Genomic DNA, 19,255 nt, shown 5'->3' on the forward strand with positions numbered 1-19,255 from the left:
TACTAATTCCCATCAAAAAAGCTAAAGTAGAGAATTAGCTTAGGTTGCAAAGTAAAGCTAAGGACAATACAAAGCTTTTATTTTTTATTTTTATTTTTTTTTTTTAGAAAACGAAATTGGAGAAACAAGGAGGATCAAAGAAGGGGTAGGGCTACTATTTGGAGATTCATGTGATGATAAAGATGATAGAAATCTGTCTAATGTTTATTTTGCTTCTTTTTTTTTTCTCTGTCCAGGTTAAATATCTTTGACCCTGAAAAGACCAGAGAAAAACAGGAGTAGGACGTTGGTATCTAAGAACACTTGCGAGCCCGTGATAAGTTAAAATAACCAGGCCTGGATGAACTCCATTCCTAAGTACTAAAACAAAACAAAACCAAAAAATGGGGTGAATGTGATTTTTATCAACGACACTCATGATTCCTGAAAAATGGAGGGGAATGGAAAAGGTATTGTCTGACTGAAGAACGTTCAAATTTTCCCCCCCAAAAAAAAAAAAAAAAGGAAGATAATCGAGTCTTCTGATTTTCCTTCATTCACTAAACAAGAATTTTGTTTGCTACCTCCAGCAAAATTCTAGACTGGTTAAAAGGTGAATGAAAAGCTAGAAAAGGAAGCAATAATTGCAAGGAGTCAAGATGACTCCAACCACTTGAGGCTATGTTCTACTAAACTAATTTCCATTTCTTAACAGATTGGTAAATTTAAGGATTTTCCTAGATAAAGTTTGCCTGGATTTTTTTCAAAGCATTTTTACAAAGTTTCTTATCTTATTTTTATATAAAACTTGGAGAAATGTGAGTTAGATGAAGATGAAGTTTGGTGAATTTTGACCTAGTTAAATGATCTGGGCCCTGAAAACAATCCCTAATAATTCAGTGTCATCTAGGAAATAGGATCCTTGTGCAATGTCCCAGAGATCTGTACTTAGTTCCATTTTATTAGATAGATAGATAGATAGATAGATAGATAGATAGATAGATAGATAGATAGACAGACAGACAGACAGACAGACAGACAGACAGACAGACAGACAGATAGATAGATAGATAGATAGATAGATAGATAGATAGATAGATAGACAGATAGATAGATAGACCAGACAAGATAAAGGTATTGATTGCAGGCTCAACAAATCTGCAAATAGTATATAGTTGGGAGGAATATCTTGATACATGGGATGATTGAACAAAGATAGAAACAGATTCTTACAGGATAGAATGTGGAGCTTAATGGAATGAAATAAGCATACAGTTAAAGAAAATCAGCTTCATAAGTACGATACGGAAGGAGTTTGGTTAGGAAACAATTTCTCCAAAAAATGATCTCTGTGTTTTAGTGGACTCTGAGTTCAATATAAGGAAACAGTGTAATATTGAATCCACTAAGACACATAAACAAACAAACTAAAGTGATTCCAAATTGTACTAACAGAAGGGACAGTATCCTAAAATAGGGCGGCAACAGTCCTTATGTATTCTTTCCTCTTTGGACCATGTCCAGAGCATTGTCTTCTGCTCTGTGCGCCACATTTTATGAAGGACATTGATAAACTGGAGAACACCTGTAGGAGGGCATATTGGCAGATGGTCTTAAGATCGTGCCCAGGGATGAATGATTGAAGAACTTAGAGTTATTCAGTTTGGGGAAGAGAAGTTTAGAAAGGTAGATATGATCACTTTCAGGGTTGTTAAATGGAAGACAGTTTAGATGAGTTTTGATTGGCTCCAGAGGGGACAGGGATATAATAGAAAACTTCCCCAAATCCTGCTATCTAAAAGTGAAATTAAAGAATTACCTTCATCAGAGGCTTTCAAGCAAAGATTTTATGACTACTTGTTGGGCATGTTGTAAAGTGGATTCTTGTCTAGTTACAAACTGAAGTCAATGAACATTACGGTCTCTTCCAACTTCAAGATTCTTTGATTCTTATTCTCCAATATAAGTGAAAGGCTAATTAAATTTGACAGGAAGATCAGCATTGAACATAAGAATTGGGATAAAAAAATTGATAGGCTTAAAGAGTGGATCACTTCCAGAAAGATGTATCCCAACAGAAAGAAACCCAAAATCTTATAATTTGTTCAAAAGAGTTAAATGTGCAAGAAAAGGAGGACAAAGAAGAAGATAGGAAAAGGGTCAGACGTGTAGCTTTATTCATGCAAACACGGGGCTTTATAACAATAATTCAGAACCTGGTCACTGTTATGAGGAATGACGAGAGATTTATCCTTAGAGTGCCTGGATTTAGTGATTCATGTAGATAATATAAAGAAAGAACAGTTCCTTTGCAACACATAATGGCAGGCTGAAAAAAAAGAAAGAATCAAAATGATTATCGCCTCCTGAATACCTACCAATATATGACCCCTGGTCAGAATTAACCATCAGAACCTGGCTATCTTTCATAGAACTAAAGACAACAAATCCTCCTGCTATAAATACAGATCTGAAAATATACTGGGGAACTCAATGAATAAACTCTCCTAGAATTAGATTATTATCACAGATTGAACCACTGCCCACAATCACCCAGACAACATTGATCCACAAAACCTTAGGAACAGCATTTTTAATAGATGTAATAATACCAAATTTCATTATGTTTGAGCTTAATGAAATGAAGAACTTTCAAAATACAGTGACCAGGCAGAGGTCAAGGTTACATGAGAGCAGCATGAGACACATGTCATCATACTTCTCTGTCTGTTACTAGAGTGGTAGTGAGGTTGTTTTCGGGAGCCAAGAGAAGATGAATTTAAATCATTATGTGTTTATTCAACTATAACAGATGGTTATTTTATGCACCTGGGCAGTAATCAACAGAGCATTTAATATAAAATGGAAATAGCAGGATAATGACAAGATAACTATAGAGCTCTGGGCCTAGAACTAGGAAGACTTGAATTCAGATCTAACCTCAGACACTCGTTCACTGTGTGATCCTGGGTTAATTACATTACCACTGTCTTCCTTAGTTTCCTCAAATGTAAAATGGGAGTAATAATAGGACCTATAACACAGAGTTGTTATAAGGATCAAAAGAGGAAAAAAAATTATAAAACACTTAGCACTGTGTCTGAAACTTGTGTTTAATAATGGCATCTTCATCCATCTTCCTGTAATGGTTTCTTTTTGAATGCAACTGAAAAAAAATATTAGAATGAGGTGATAATAGTGATAAAGAAAAAGAAGGGTGGTTATTTCTATAGTGCTTGAAGGTTTCCAAAGGATTTTCCATGACAATATTTTTTGCATGGTAGATAGCTTCAACAAGTATCTCAACCAATAAGTGTTTAAGTGTTATGATGTGGCAGGAAGTGGATAAAAAGAAACAACAAAATATTTTTAAAAATCCTGCTGCCAGGGGGAAGCTAGGTGGCACAGTGGATAAAGCACCAGCCCTGGATTCAGGAGGACCTGAGTTCAAATCCAGCTTCAGACACTTGACACTTACTTGCTGTGTGACCCTGGGCAAGTCACTTAACCCCCATTGCCCTGTTTTAAAAAAATAGCTGCTGCCCAGAACAAGTTTATATTCTGATGAGGTAAGGAAGCATGTACATAGTTAGATACATACAAGATTGTTGTTTGTCCTTCGTTTCCTAAAAGGACCAGTGGCTTCATGGGGCACTGTTTTGACTTGGAGGTAACTTGGATTTAAGTGAGGCAGAGCTGCACAAAGTCAGCCTTTCTCTCTCTTCCAGAGCCAGTGGCAGGACAAAAAGTCAAGATGATTGGTAATAGCTGAGGATGGCGTGGATGCCCTTGGTGTCTTCCATATCTGACCAAGCTCTAAGCACTCTACAATGCCTGCTTCAGTTACCTTCATGACTGCAGGAACAAATTGTTCTCATCTACCCACTCTGCCGGGGGAGTCTTCACATGCTTGGGGTGGACATCTCCCTAAATCACCAAGGAGTTTGAGGCTTGTTGGCTATCTTCAAATTGATTTGGTCAACGTGCTAAGATATTTGCTGGCTTGTGGAGGCTGCACATGCTAAAACTTATTGGAGCCATAGGTGAGAGTTGGCTGAAAGTGGACCCAAAAGCCTATGGGAAGCCCTCAAAAGGAGGGAAAGAAGACTATACACACACCAAATGTGTGTCCATATATCTCTATCTCTATTTCGATATCTACATACATACACAATACATGTATGTTCACATATATTTGGATGTGTGTATGCAAACATGTATGTATATATGCACGTGTGTGTATACACACACAGAGAAAGCTGAAATTATGTAGGAAGTGGTCATAGGGGAGGTAGTGAAATGAAACATCACTGGACCTTTCCTGAGTTGTGGTCCAGGAGATACAACATATTTGAAGAGCTTTTCACTCAGAGTGAAAAATTCTTACAGGGATCCAATAGTGCAGGATCTCTGGTGTGAAAAGTGAGATAGTTGATAAGAAGGTGGTCAGAGAGCAGGGGCAGAGTTCAATACAGATAACTGGGAAAGACCCTCAGATTTGGTAACTAGAGAGAGAAGATTAATGAAATAATTTCATTCATTTCAGTTGAATGAAATCTAAGTATTATTGTCCTTAGAAAGGTAACTCCCTAACAATATAAATTGCAGAGCAGACCTCCATCTGCAGTGGTAAAGGAAGTTTCTTCATTAAGAATTTCCCATATCAATGAAATCATAAATTCAGTCCCATTTCCTCTCACCATTATTCTGATTTTATAGATGAGAAAGCTAAGGAACATAGAGATTAAGTGTTTTTTTTTGCCCAAGGTCACACAGCTACTAATGGCTGTTCTAGTGAATTTTCCACCATTATATAGCTGAATTTAATGACAGTAAAATGTTTCTGGGGAAGCTAGGTGATACAGCAGATACAGTGCAAACCTGTAGTCAGGAAGACCTGAGTTCAAATCAGCCTCACTAGATACTTACTAGTTGTATGACCTTGGGCAATTTATTTAATACTGTTGGCCTCTGTTGGTTCATCTGTAAAAGGAACTTGTGAAGGAAATGGCAAACCACTCCAGTATCTTTACCAATAAAACCACAAATGGAGTCACTAAAAGTAAGACACAGTTCGAAGACAAAAACAATAAAGATAATTCTAATGACATCAGGAAATTATATATTGTGTTTTGAATTAAGGATTTCCATCATTCTCTAAATACTGGTGTGTATGCAGAATGTGTCTTTGGGGCTCAGACATGTATAGAGATTACTCTGTTGGGACTAAAAATTGGTCTATGAAATGAAAAATTCTTGATCAATTCAACAAGAATCGAGATGAGGAATGTGAATCATGATCTGGAAAAGAAAAAGAAGAAAACCACATATGTATGTGTTTCAAGGCATGAGTTTGAAAAAATATGGATGTATATATAAAATTTATCTACCTATTCTTTTGTTTTTTTATTAATTTATTCATTTATCCATTCATTCATTCATTCATTCATCCATTCATCCATCTGTCTGTCTGTCCATCCATTTGTTTTACTCATTCATGCATTCATTCGTGCATTTATTTATTTATCTATATATTTATCTATTTAATTATCTATCTATTTATTGATTCATCTATTCATTCATTCATTCATCTATCCACCCATCCATCTGTCCATCCATTTGTTTACTCATTCATGTATTCATTCATTCATCCATGTATTTATTTATCTATGCATCTATTTATCTATTTATGCATCTATTAATTAGTTCATTTATGCATTCACTCATTCATTCGTTTGTCTATTTGTTTATTTTTTAATCATTTTTATATATTTATTTATTTGTTCATTCATTAATTTATCTATCCATCTTTTTATCTATATCATCTATCTGTCTATTTATTTAGCTGTTCAGTCTAAGAGTTTAGGTAAAGGGTGTGGTTTACCTATGTATACATGGCCATCATCACGTTTCTAAATTAAGCTTCTTTCTCATTCAAGGAAGCAGAAGATAGTTGAAAATATATTAGAAATTATCTCAGTAGGTAAGAGTTGAATCTCTATTCTTCTATTTACCAATGTTGTTACCTCATGTAAAACCATCACTTTTCTAGTTTTGGTTTCTTCATGTGTATAAATATAGGAATTTGACTTTCCAAAGTCTTTTCCATTTATAACTTTCTTTTTTGAACCACTTACACACATAAAAAATATACAAAATCTATATTTCCCACACCTTTCTCTGTTCTGTGACTTTTTCTATGAAATGCCTAGATTAAGTTTACAAGACCCCAAGGCAGGGAAAAGAGGGATAAAGAGGGTTAAAGAGAGAAGATGGAGGTTATCTCACCCCAAGAATGGAATTTTTTGTTGGCACAGTGCCTACTGTTTCTAGCTCACAGGAATAGAATTCTCCCTCAGAGATGCATCGTGGACTGGTACAGACCAAGTCATCAGACCAAATGTCTCCAGCAAATGTCTCCAGCAGGTTTCTGTTATCCAACATCAAACACAAAGATACTCATTATCCTATGGGGAGGAGATAGTTGCTAGGAGTAACGGAGGAGGAATTTGGAGGGAATGGGAAGTAATGAAGGGCAAAAGGGAAGATAATTGTAAGTGGGACCTTTTGGAATGGAAGAAAGGATACTTTTCAAATCCCTAATTATTTTGTAGTCCTGGGTATCTCACTACTGGAGTGTGTGTGTGTGTGTGTGTGTGTGTGTGTGTGTGTGTGCATGTATGTGTGAGAAAGAGAGAGAAAGAGACAGAGTGAGAGAAAGATAGACAGAGATGGAGAGAAAAAGAGACAGGCAGAAGGGGGAAGGAGAGAGGGAGAGGGAGAGATAGAGAAAGGGAGAGAGATAGAGAGAAACAGAGAGAGAGGCAGAGAGATGGAGAGAGAGAAAGACAGAGAAAGAGACAGAGGGTGAAGGAGTGAGAGAGAAAGACACAGAGACAGGGACAGAGGGACAGAGAGGGGAAGGAACAAGAAAGAGACAGAGAAGAAGAAGAGAGGGAGGGGGTGAGACAGACGCATATATATAGAGAGACAAAGATACAGAGACACAAAGAAAGAGACAGAGACAGAGGGGGGAAGGACAGAGAGAAAGGGGATATAGAGAGAGACAATGACAGAGACAGAGGGGAGAAAGAGAGAGAGAAAGAGACAGAGAGAGATGGGGGAAGGAGAGAGGGAGGGGGAGAGACAGAGAGATAGAGAAATATAAAGAGAGAGAGAGACACAAAGACAGACAGACATGGGGGAACGAGTGAGTGTGATTGATCTTATTAGGTTAATTAAAATACGGATGCTATACTTTATTATACTGTTATGTCTACATTCCATCTTCTTATCAATACAACTAGACCTCCCTGACCAGCTCTAAATCCCCATTATCATCTAGGCACATGTAGGAATCAAACTGGCATATTCTCAAACACCTTTTTTTTTTGAGGGACAAAAAAGTGACTTGCCCAGGGTCACACAGCTAGTAAGTGTCAAGTGTCTGAGGCCAGCTTTGAACTCAGGTTCTCCTGAATCCAGGGCCGGTGCCTTATCCACTGTGCCACCCAGATACCCCCATTCTCAAACATCTTGTCCCTTAAAAGTCAATACACAATCAAATCAAAACTTTATAAGCCAATTTCATAGAAGATTTAAATTCTCTTTTAAATCATTCCAATAGTCTTCATCCTACCATCTTACATGACAAGTACTTCTCAAACTGCTGGAAGGGTAGGGAGTAGCACCCCAGAACTCTCTAAGGGGATGCCAGTAGGCGATGTGAAAACTGGCTCCTAGCACACATAGAGAAAGGGTCAAAGAGAAGGAAGGGAAGCCATATTAATGACTATTTGTGCCAAGGGGATGAAAAGTCAATCAAATGGTCAGACTCGACAGGATAAAATCAGTGGGGCTTGGTGGGACATGTATCCTTCCAAAATGTGAGCTAGATACAGATATCACCTATGTTGCTTATAATTGTGTTCTGTGACCTTGGGCAAGTCACTTCATCAGTCAGTCAATGAGATTTCATTAAATAGCTACTATGTGCCCTGTGCTATACATAACACTGGGAACACAAAGAAAGGCAAAACAGGCAAACAAAAGCAGTCTTGCCTCTCGAGGAGCTCAGTATGATGGGAGGCAACATGCAAGTAACTTACTTACAAATGAGATATATACAAGATAAACTTCAGATCATCAACAGAGAAAAACCACTAGTTTAAGGAGGATTGGAAAAGGCTTCTCATAGAAGGTACAATTTTAGCTGGGATTTGAAGGAAGCCAAGTGCCAGAGATGAGGAAGGAATGAAATTCTAGGCAATGGAGACAACCAGTGGGACCTCAGATACTTGACACTTACTAGCCATGTGACCCTGGGCAAGTCACTTAACCCTCATTGTGCTACCAAAAAGAAAGAAAAAAAAAAAAGAAAATGCTAAGAGATAAAGGATAGAATGTCTTGCTTAAGAAAGAACAAGCAGGCAAGGTTCATTGGATCTTTGTACCTCAGTCTCCTCATTTATAGAATGTATGGATTAGACTAGATGATCAGGTATAAATCCAGTTATAAATCCTATCTTCTTCAGCTACCTCATCTTTCTAGGCCTCAAGATTTTTCATACAGAGGGATACATACTTGACATATATGACTTGTCCCGTAAAAAACTTTCTGGATTTTTCCTATCATTCTTATTTAGTCTATCCTATTTTCCCAGAGATGCATTTCTCCTTTCTCCTATAGTCTTCAGTTGTGGATTTAGCACTGTCTACCTTGGCCTTGATGTGTTTAATTTCTCTTGAGGTGAGAAGTCTTCCTGCCTGAGCTGTGACCTCACCAGGATTGCCTTATTTATTGCTTTTCTAAACTTTATATCTTGCATTGAAAACAAACGTGAAACCCTCTCTGAACCCTGAACTCACCCTTGCCCTAACACAAACATACACATCGGGCCCTTCAACCTCTGCCCCAAACACTCGCCCCTCTGACTTCTGACAGATTTAGGATCTTCGGGACTTACTTTAGTGCTGCATAATTTTTCATTTCAAACGACTCTGGAGACATCTCAAATTCCTCTGTCCCAAACTAACCTCTTCATCATCTTCTTTCCTCCATCATACCATCCCTTTTCTGAATTTCCCTATTACTTCCTGAAGGTATTTCCATTTTTCCAATCTTTCAGTTTCTTAACCTTGACATTTTCCTCATCTAGCACATCCGATCAATTGTCAAACCTCACCATATCCTCCTTCACAACATCCATCTCTTGCATCCTCTCCCTTAACTTTACTCACCCAGCTAAACACCCCAGATCCGGCACTCATCACATTTCACCTAGATTATTTCAATAACCTCCTAATTGGTCTCCCTGCCTCAAGTCTCTCCTGTCTCTAGACCACCTTCCACACTGCTGCCAAAGCAATTTTCCTTAAGTGCAGATCTGACCATATGGCTCCCCTACTCAATCAACTTCAAGTGGCTTCCTATTGCACCGAGGATAAAATATAAACTCCTTTTTTTAGCTTTTAAAGCCCTACACAACCTGGCACTAACCTATCTTTCTAACCTCATTGAAAATTACTCACCCTCCTGCTCTCTGGGATCCAAACAAACTTGTCTTCTCACTGTTCCTCATACTTGACACTTCATTTCCTGTCTCTTACTTATGCAATGACCAGCCCAAATTCCTGAAATCTACTCCCTGAAGTGGGGGAAAGGGAACAAGTATTTATTAAGTAACTACTATGTGCCAGATATTGGGCTAAGTACTTTACAAATAATATCTCATTTGATCCCCACAACAGTCCTGGGAGGTGGGTGTTGTTATTAACCTCATTTTACAAACACACTGCCAGCGTCACTCTCCCTCGCTTACAGCTGCAGCTCAAGCACCATAAAGACAGCTAGCTAGTTTACTGGTATAGTTGGGTTTTGAGTCCAGAACTTCTGATGGCAAGACAAGTATATTTTCTCCTGTATCAGGAATGTGCCAAGCATCAGAGCTACCAAGAAACAGTTCCCAGTCTCCCAGTGGATTGAACTCTGGGCATGGAGTCCAGAAAAGTGGAATTTAAATCCAACTTCTGACACTAGCTATGTGATTGCAAAGTCACTTAACCTCTCTTTGCCTCAGTTTCCTCAACTGTAAAATTAGATCATAGTAGCAGCTACCTCTCAAGGTTGTTGTCAACATCAAATGAATTAATATTTGTCAAGTGCTTAGAACAGTACCAGAAAAATAGTAGATGCTTGATAAATGTTTATTCCCTTCCTTTCCATCTTTTTTATGATATCTTTCCTGATCCCTCTGTTAGTACTTAATACATGTGTCTATCTATCTATCTATCTATCTATCTATCTATCTATCTATCTATCTATCTATCTATCTATCATCTATCTATCTATCTATCTATCTATCTATCATCTATCTACATACCTAGCTTCCTACCTACTGACCTATCTATCTACATACCTATCTAATCTATCTAATCTATCATCTACTATCTATCTCTATCTAATCATTATCTATCTACAAAGAGTATATGCACACACATATATAAATGTATAATATGTGTGCACATATATTCATGTATCTGTATGTGTACACACACATATAAATTGAGTGCTTAATGAATACATTTTAATTGTTTCCAATGCTTACAATTTTTGTATCCCTCCTTTCTTCAACCCCCAGTGATTTTCCCTACCATACTCATTCCTGTCCTCTAAGATCTACAAGACAGACACAGTACACACCCAAGAGTAAATTGAGTCTGATAATTAGTGTTTTCTTTTTGGTAGACATTTATCTTTTTAAGAGTAGATTAATCCATGGAGAAGGGGAAAAGAAGAAAAAAAAAGTAACGAGGCTATAAATGGCATAGGATGGTATAAGGGGGTTCTCTACTTTTCCCTATTTCTTTCTCTCTTTTTTGCTTGCCCAACGGAAGGTGAATAGATGCTGTCTGAGGGCATATAATATGATAATGGAGGATTGATTCATTAAGCTTGTAAATGTAAGCATCTATAGCCAGAGAAGATTGATTCCAGGGAGCAGCTAGATAGCAGAGTGGATAGATTACCAGCCCTGGAATCAGAAGGACCTGAGTTCAAATCTGGCCTCAGACACTTGACACTTACTAGCTGTGTGAACCAGGGCAAGTCACTTAACCCCATTTGCCTCACTAAAATATATATATATATATATATATATATATATATATATATATATATATATATATATATATATATATATATATATATATATATAAATTAATTAATAATTGATACCAGGACAAATAGATGTGAGTTCAAATACTAGACATCTTAGGGCAGGCACTACATAAAGAATGGTCATTGAAAGAATTTGGACCATGCCATTCCTTATCAGAGTGGGGAGTCTCTATTATGTTGGGGGTTCCCCATCAGACTAATAAAATGTTGCCTCTTTATATCACAATACAGGACATGTAAGTTGCCATTTTTGCACTGAGATTTAGGACAGGAGGAAACAAATCTGGGACTGCATCCAGCACCCAAGGAAACCCACCATAAGACACCATGAAATTTCTATGTTACTAAAGATCTGACTGCTTCTGGGTGGAGACCTTGGGTATATATCCAGAGGGAACAGAGACAATGGTGGTGCTGTCTAGGGGAAGGAAGTTACCCCAGGAGGTTTCTATTCTGTTGAATAACAGATTGCTGTTTGGGAGGGAGAGATAGAAGGGCCAGGGATGCAACTGGTGAAGTTTCTAGGATATTGAATATCCTCTGACTCTCTACAGTGCCCAAATCAATAGTGTCAAATTCAAATAAAAAGAGATTGCTCCAGGCTTCATGTTGACTTAGAAAACTGTAAATTTAAATTTATATATATATATATACATATACATATATGTATATTATATATTGTTATAATTGTATTTATTTATTTATTCATTCATCCATGTATTCATTCATTCAATCATTCATTTATCTATCTATCTATCTATCTATCTATCTATCTATCTATCTATCTATTTATTTATTTATTGAGCAGGGCAATGAGGGTTAAGTGACTTGCCCATTCACACAGCTAGTAAGTGTCAAGTGTCTGAGGCTGGATTTGAACTCAGGTCCTCCTGAATCCAAGGCCAGTGCTTTATCCGCTGCTCCACCTAGGTGCCCCTATGTATTTTTTTAATTCCTAATTATATTTTTGGGTTTTAAAAACGTTGTTATTTTTTGTTTCTCAGATCTCCATAGTGTCCCATGTATCCATACCCACCCCCTTCCCAGAAAGTCATCCAGTATGAGAAATTACATTTTTTAAAGAGGAAAAAAAGTTAAATTGATATATACATTGAAAAAGGTCCAAAGCATTTACCAAGTGCAATATCTGTGGACATCCCACCTCTATCTTCATTTGTGTCCTGTTTGATCTTGATAATTTTATTACATTTATTTATTTATTTATTTATTTTTGCAGGGCAATGGAGTTAAGCGACTTGCCCAGGATCACACAGCTGGTAAGTATTAAGTGTCTGAGGTCGAATTTGAACTCAGGTTCTCCTGAATCCAGGGCCAGTGCTTTATCCACTGTGCCACCTAGCTGACCCCATTACATTTACTTTTGATTGTTTTTTTGCATGTGATTTCTTTTCTTTCATATAGATTTGTTTTTTGTATATATTGTTTTCTTGGCTTTGCTTACCTTACTCTGTATCAATTCATAAAAAAATTTCCGTGTTTTTCTATATACATCACTTGCATCATTTCTTACACCATAGCAATATTTCATTATATCCATGTATCACAATTGTTTAGCCATTTTTAAATTGATAGGCATGTACTTTGTTTAGAATTCTTAAATATCACAAAAAAGGCTACCATAAGTACTTTGGAGTACATAAGAACTTCTTCCTTATTGATGACTTCCATAAGATCTATGTTCAGTAATGGATTCTTTGATTCAAAGTGTAAGGAAATTTTAGTTACTTTATTTACATAATTCCAAATTGCTTTCCAAAATGGTTGTGCCATTTCACAGCTCCACCAACAATTTATTAGTTTGCCTATCTTTCCACAACCCTTCTAACATCGAGTGTTGCCAATTTTTTTGTCATTCTTGCCTATTTCTAATATGTGAGGTTAAACTTCAGGATTATTTTGATTTCCATTTCTCATTGTTACTGATTTCAATCCTATCTATGTGGTTGTGAATGCTTTGATTTTTTTTGTTTCAGAACTGTTTATTCATCTCTTTTGACCATTTATCTATTGGATAATATTGAATATTTACATATGTGTGTATGTATAGGCATATAAATATACACATATATTCACACATATACTTACACATGCCCACACACATATTTCCTTCTGTTGTTACTATTTTTCCTTATTGATTTATCTATTTATGTTCCAGATCTTCGAGTTTTCTTCTTCCTGAAATTTTTGGTAACTTTAATTGTCTTTTCCTTTTCTTTTCCTTTTAACCCACTTGCTGACTCCCTCCCCCTGATTATGGTTTTCTCGGGGACTAGATGTCAAAGATGTCAGCCTCTTCCCACATTGGACATTCTAAGGTTCACAAGCCCAGGTCTCTGTACCAATTGTCTTTTGCATGGTCAGAAATGACTAGAGTTGGATGATATGAGCTTGCCTTCAGACTTGATGGAGTACTGCATAGTTGCCCACAAGCACAGTGCCCTCTCCTGATGACCTGTCCTGCTCCCTCTGTTCCTTGGTTCTCTGGCCCAGCACCAGTAGTTCAGAGTCTGCTTTCCTTAGTACCAGCAGAGGATACTTTCCCTAGCATTGGTATTTTAAGATTTCAGCTTCTAGCAAGTTTTTGCTCCAGAAGGGCTGTGGCCAAGCTAGCCATTGAGGCCCAAGCAAACTTCCTTAGCCTGGATCCCAGGTTTCCATGTCACTGGAAAGAAGGAGGGGAGCCTGAGCTACAGGGGTGGGTTTTGATGTAAGCCTGTGTCATGTCCTTGGATGTGCTAATTCTACCTCACTACCAGTAGTGTGAAAGGTGGGGGACAGGTGCTGAGTGACCTCAAAGCCACTGAGCATTAAATTTTGGAGTTTGTTTTTTGATTAAAAAAATAACCTTCTTTTGCTTTCCTAGACTGTGAAGACAATTTAATTTGCTTTATATTTGTTTTTTTTTTGTTTTGTTTTTTGATGAGACAATTGAGGTTAAGTGACTTGCCCAGGGTCACACAGCTAGTAAGTGTCAAGTGTCTGAGGCCAGATTTGAACTCAGGTCCTCCTGAATCCAAGGCTGGTGCTCTATCCACTGTGCCACCTAGCTGCCCCTAATTTGCTTTATATTTGGTGCATAATTTCTGTCTTGGAAAGTTTTGACAGGTTGTGGTAATAAAAAAAATCTAGTCTGCTCTCCAATTACATTTGAATCTTTCCCCCCAAACTTCTCCCCCATCATTCCCCTGTTATTTTTTGAGAGCAACATCACCCTGCCAATCAGCTAGGGTCACAACTTGGATTCCTCACTCTCACTCACCCTGCCCCCATGTCTAATCTGATGGCAAGGTCTGTTGATTTTACCTTTGTAATATCTGAATATGCCCCCTTCTCCCTCTGACAGTGCTACCACCCTGGTGCAGGACCTAATCACCTCAGGCCTTGATTACAGAAATAGCCTGTTGTTATATCTACCTTCCTCAAGTCTCTCTACAATCCAGTCCAACCTCCATTCAGCCACCAAAGTGATTTTTCTAACATGCAAGTCCAACTATGTCACCTTCTACTCAATCAACCCCATTGGCTCCCTGTTGCCTAAAGAAACAAATACAAAGTTTTCTGACTTTTGAAGACCTTTGTACCTTAGCCCCTCCTGTCTTTCCAATCCTCTGACACCTTCCTCCCCAATAGGGACTCTTCAATCCAGTAACATGGGCCTCCTGGCTGTTCCATGAACAAGACATTCCTCTCAGTTCTGGGCATTTTCTCTGGCTGTCCCCCATACCTGCAGTGTTCTCCCTCCCCTGCTCAGCTATGAACATGCATGGCTTCCTTAAGTCTTAACTAAAATCCCACTTTCTACAAGAAGCTTTCCCCAACTTAATTCTAGTGCCTTCCCTCTGTTAATTATTTCTTATTGATCCTTCATATAGTTTTCTCTGTATATATGTGTGTTTACACGTGGTCTTCTCTATTTGATTGTAAGCTCCTTGAGGGGAGGGATTTTCTTTTACCTTTTTTTTGTATCCTCAGTGCTTAGCATGATGCCTAGCATGTAGTAGGTGCTTAATAAAAGTTTATTGATTTATTGATTGATTTTAACATTGATGTGACTTGTTGTCACAAGTATGCCACCTCCACATTTAAGTCTTGGCTTTGTCTGCCTCCAGTCCATATTCATGTACCTTGATCAATTTCCTAGGCTTTATCCAATAAGATGGTTTGTGGTCTACATTTGTTAAGGGAATTCTGACATTAAGAGGTCATCCACATTGCCAAAATCACAGATTCTTTACAAAGTCATTGTTAATTTTCTGGACCACTTCCATTTTTTTCTATAGTAAATATGAGCATTATCTATGACTGAGAGGAACCATGGTATAACAAATGGAGGGATAGTCCTGAATTCAAATCGATCTGGATTCAAGTCTCCCTCCCCTCTGACCACAAGAACTGTGTAACCCTGAACAATTTACCTAACTTTTCATTACCAATAGTCCCATCTTTCAGATTATATGAAGCAGCAGAGTTATTTATTGGTATTAATAGAGGGGATTCCCTCATTGAGAGCTCCCTATCTCAATGAAATCAAAGATCTGAAACAAAAGAACCCACAACAATGACAAAATGGACAGCTCATTTCGGAAGGCTTTGGTACCCTAATCTGTAAAACAGTGTTGGCGATCTTTTCCTTAGCCACTTTAGAAAGATGTGGGGAAGCACATTACAAGCCTTAGAATCTGATAGAAATGTATGCTGTTCTAGTCTAATCTGAGACATTTACAGCTTCACAGAAAATAAGCTAAAGCTCCAATGGTGGAATCTCAGGAATCATTCAGAAGGTGGAAGAAAATTGATAAATTTTTGAGTTATCAAGACTCATACATGAGGATTTTTCCAAGATGGCAGGCCCAACCAGACCCTGTGCTCCATTCACATATCTCAGGCACATATCATTGCACAATGATGCAATGAAGGATTTTAGCAAAGAATTTACCTTAATTAAAAAAAATGCTCACATGTCACTATCACATCCCCTCAATACCCACTGTAATGTAGGCAGTAAAAGTATTTTTGGATCCATTTTATAGATGAGGAAATTGAATCTTGGAGAAGTGAAGTGATTTATCCCAAGTCACAAATCTCCTCAATGTCAGATTGAAGATGTGAAAATTGTTTTTTGGACCCCCTGTTAAGTGTTGTTATTGTTTATTTCCCCAAAAGCACCATGTTAAAATGCCAACCACCATTTATTGAACACATACTATGCATTAAAATGCATAACAGTTCTCATTTATCTTATGTTTTCCAGCTACACTGCCTTTTACATCCATTATCCCATTATACCCTCCCAACAACCCAGAGAGTTAAGCAAGACAAGGCTTATTATCTCCATTTGACAGATGAGTCCCAGAGAGGGGGAGAAAGACTTGCCCAAAGGTCATGCAGCCAGTTTAGTGGCAAAGCTGGGATTTGAGCCCAGATCTTTTGACTGCAAGACAAGTATACTTTCTTCCTTATCATGGATGTGCCAAGCACTGATGATGCAAAGTACAAGCTGTGGTTCCCTTCCTCCAAGGGGATTATAGCACCATCGAGAAAATAAGACACGTGTAATTATGGGTAAACAATTGACTGATTTGACTGATTTCTTGATTTAACTCACTGAATGATTTAGGAGCATATAGACACAGCCTCAGTTTGGCTTAAAATAATCCTCTGAAAAGTAAAAGTGAAGGCAAGTTGTGAATTCAAATACTTTTGGCTCAAAACCAGAAGACTCAGAAAAGACCCCTAGGTTCTTCTAGGCCTTAGTTTCTCAGTGTGAATCTTTTATTTCATCTGACCCTTACTTTTGTTCTCTCCACTGGGCTCTGGTCTCAATAAGACAATATTATTTTGAAAAATGAAAGAGATAGCTGAGAGAGAGAAGGCAGACTTCCCAGGGCCTACTGGCCAAGGACTCCCAACATCCTCACATAGTATTGAAAGCTCTCAAGACGCCCTTCAGAAGAGTTTTTAGGAAGAAGGGCAGGTGAAGCAGAATTGATCAGGGCTGAGTGAGACAAATGGAAAATCAGGGAAGGGAGTTAGTTCTTTTCCTTTGAAATAACCTCTAATTTACTCTGTATAGAGCTCATCTGTGCATAATTGTTTGCATATTGTCTCCACTGTTAGAATACAAGCTCCTTAACGGTGGAGATTATGAACTGGCTTTTCTTTGAATACTCAATAATTAACATAGTGCCTAGAATACAGTACATACTGAGTAGATACATGTTGACAAACTGCTGACCTAGTTTTAGCTCCTAATTTCTCACTTACTACCTGTCTTACCCTGAAACACATAAACATTTCCCCTTTTTGGCCCTCAGTTTCCTTATCTGTCAATAGGGATCCTTAAACTTCTTGCATCATTGACTCTCAGTTTACATATACACATATTTATATAGACGCACATGCATACACATAGCAACATGCATATATACATACATGTAGATACACATATGCTCATATGCACCTATTGTGTATATACATGCTCACATTTGCATCTATACTAATATATGCATATATCTTCATATGCATATATATGTATATATGGATGATTGGATGGATAGATGGATGGATACAAATAGAGAGAGGTGGCTCAGTGGATAAAGCACTTGGCCTGGAGTCAGGAAGACCTGAGTTTAAGTGTGGCTTCAGATACTTACTAGCTGTGGGACCTTGGGCAAGTCACTTAACCTCAGTTTGCCTGAATCCATTGAAGAAAGAAATGACAAACCATTCTACTTTTTTGACCCCATGAACAAACATTGGTGTGCCATGGTCCACAGGGACACAAGTTTTAAAAGACTGAACAACAACAACAAATATACACATGTATATAATGAGTGTATGTATAGACACAGATGCTTATATATGTATATATACATTTACATATATATACATACACATATGTAAGATTAAAAGTAGCTGGAATATATGATCCCTAAAGATTATATTTATATTTAAAAAGATGATTTTTAAATTTCTCTTCCACCTCTAAGTCCTAGGATCCTAAGCTATTTTGTTTCTTTGGTCCTCAATTTCTTCATCAATCAAATGGTGCTATCCATATTTGCCCTGCCTACCTGACAGGGCAATTGATGGGTGATAGTGAGCATTATCTGTGTAAGAGAGTTTGTGACTGCCTAGTGTGGCCTCTGTGTGAGCTTTCTTCACTATTCCTCTTCTCAAACCAGAGCTGGAACCCATGGTAAGCTCCAGCAACAGTCTGAACAATAGGAAAGATGCTGCTATGACTGAGCAGCTCCTAATGAGGATAGACTCTATAATTGTTCTATCGACACTGTTTTGACAGATGTGACTCTGAAATACAAACAAATCTAAAAATTATTAGGCATGATTGCTCGCCGATTAGATGCTAATTCATTCCAAACGGGGAGCTGGGTTTTCAGGGGGAACTCACAGACGCGTAGAACCACAATGGTGTTTTTATGTTGTGTATTGATTAAGAGGAGATTGGGTTGGGTGGTCTATAATGATAAAAACATTCAGCATCATTAGCAGCTGCCACCAAATATGATGGATCCATAATTGATTGTTTTAGTGTGAGAAAAACCATTAAGTAGTACAAGCCTGGTAAATAAGGAAACACGTCTGTAGAATGGCAGACTGAGAATAAGAGGGCAGATGGCAAGGAGCTGTCTTTGAGGAAAGAGAGTGTGCCCAATAGGTCTTGAACTGAATGGCTTATCTCTCTACTTGACTCAGAATAGAAGAGTTTTATTGTGGTTGGTTTTTTTTATTATTGTGTATTTTCCCCTCTTTCTGGTAAGTAAATGAAATTTCAGTAGACTGTCTGATATCTCACCATCACCAAAAAAGACAGGCAAAAGTAAATAAATAAACAGATAGATAAATAAATAGATAAATGAATGAACAAAGATAGATAGCTAACTAAATGTATATAGAAATAGATAAATGAATGGATGAATGGGTAAATAAATGGATAAATGCATAAACAAAGACTTATATTTTCTAATTCTAGCTCAATCTTTAACTAACTATAAATCTTTGCAAAATTAACTTCACTTTTTAAATTAAACATCAGTTTCTTTCTTCTATACAATT

The 19,255-nt window shown here is 37.6% G+C and overlaps 1 pseudogene; it reads right to left on the reverse strand.

Annotated features, from left to right (window-relative positions):
• LOC122739440 overlaps positions 1-18,376 on the reverse strand; it is a 29,905-nt pseudogene extending 11,529 nt beyond the window's left edge.
• Between the last annotated feature and the right edge of the window lie 879 nt (positions 18,377-19,255).

This window comes from Dromiciops gliroides, chromosome 2 (genome assembly GCF_019393635.1).
Source record: "Dromiciops gliroides isolate mDroGli1 chromosome 2, mDroGli1.pri, whole genome shotgun sequence".
Lineage (NCBI taxonomy): Eukaryota > Metazoa > Chordata > Mammalia > Microbiotheria > Microbiotheriidae > Dromiciops > Dromiciops gliroides.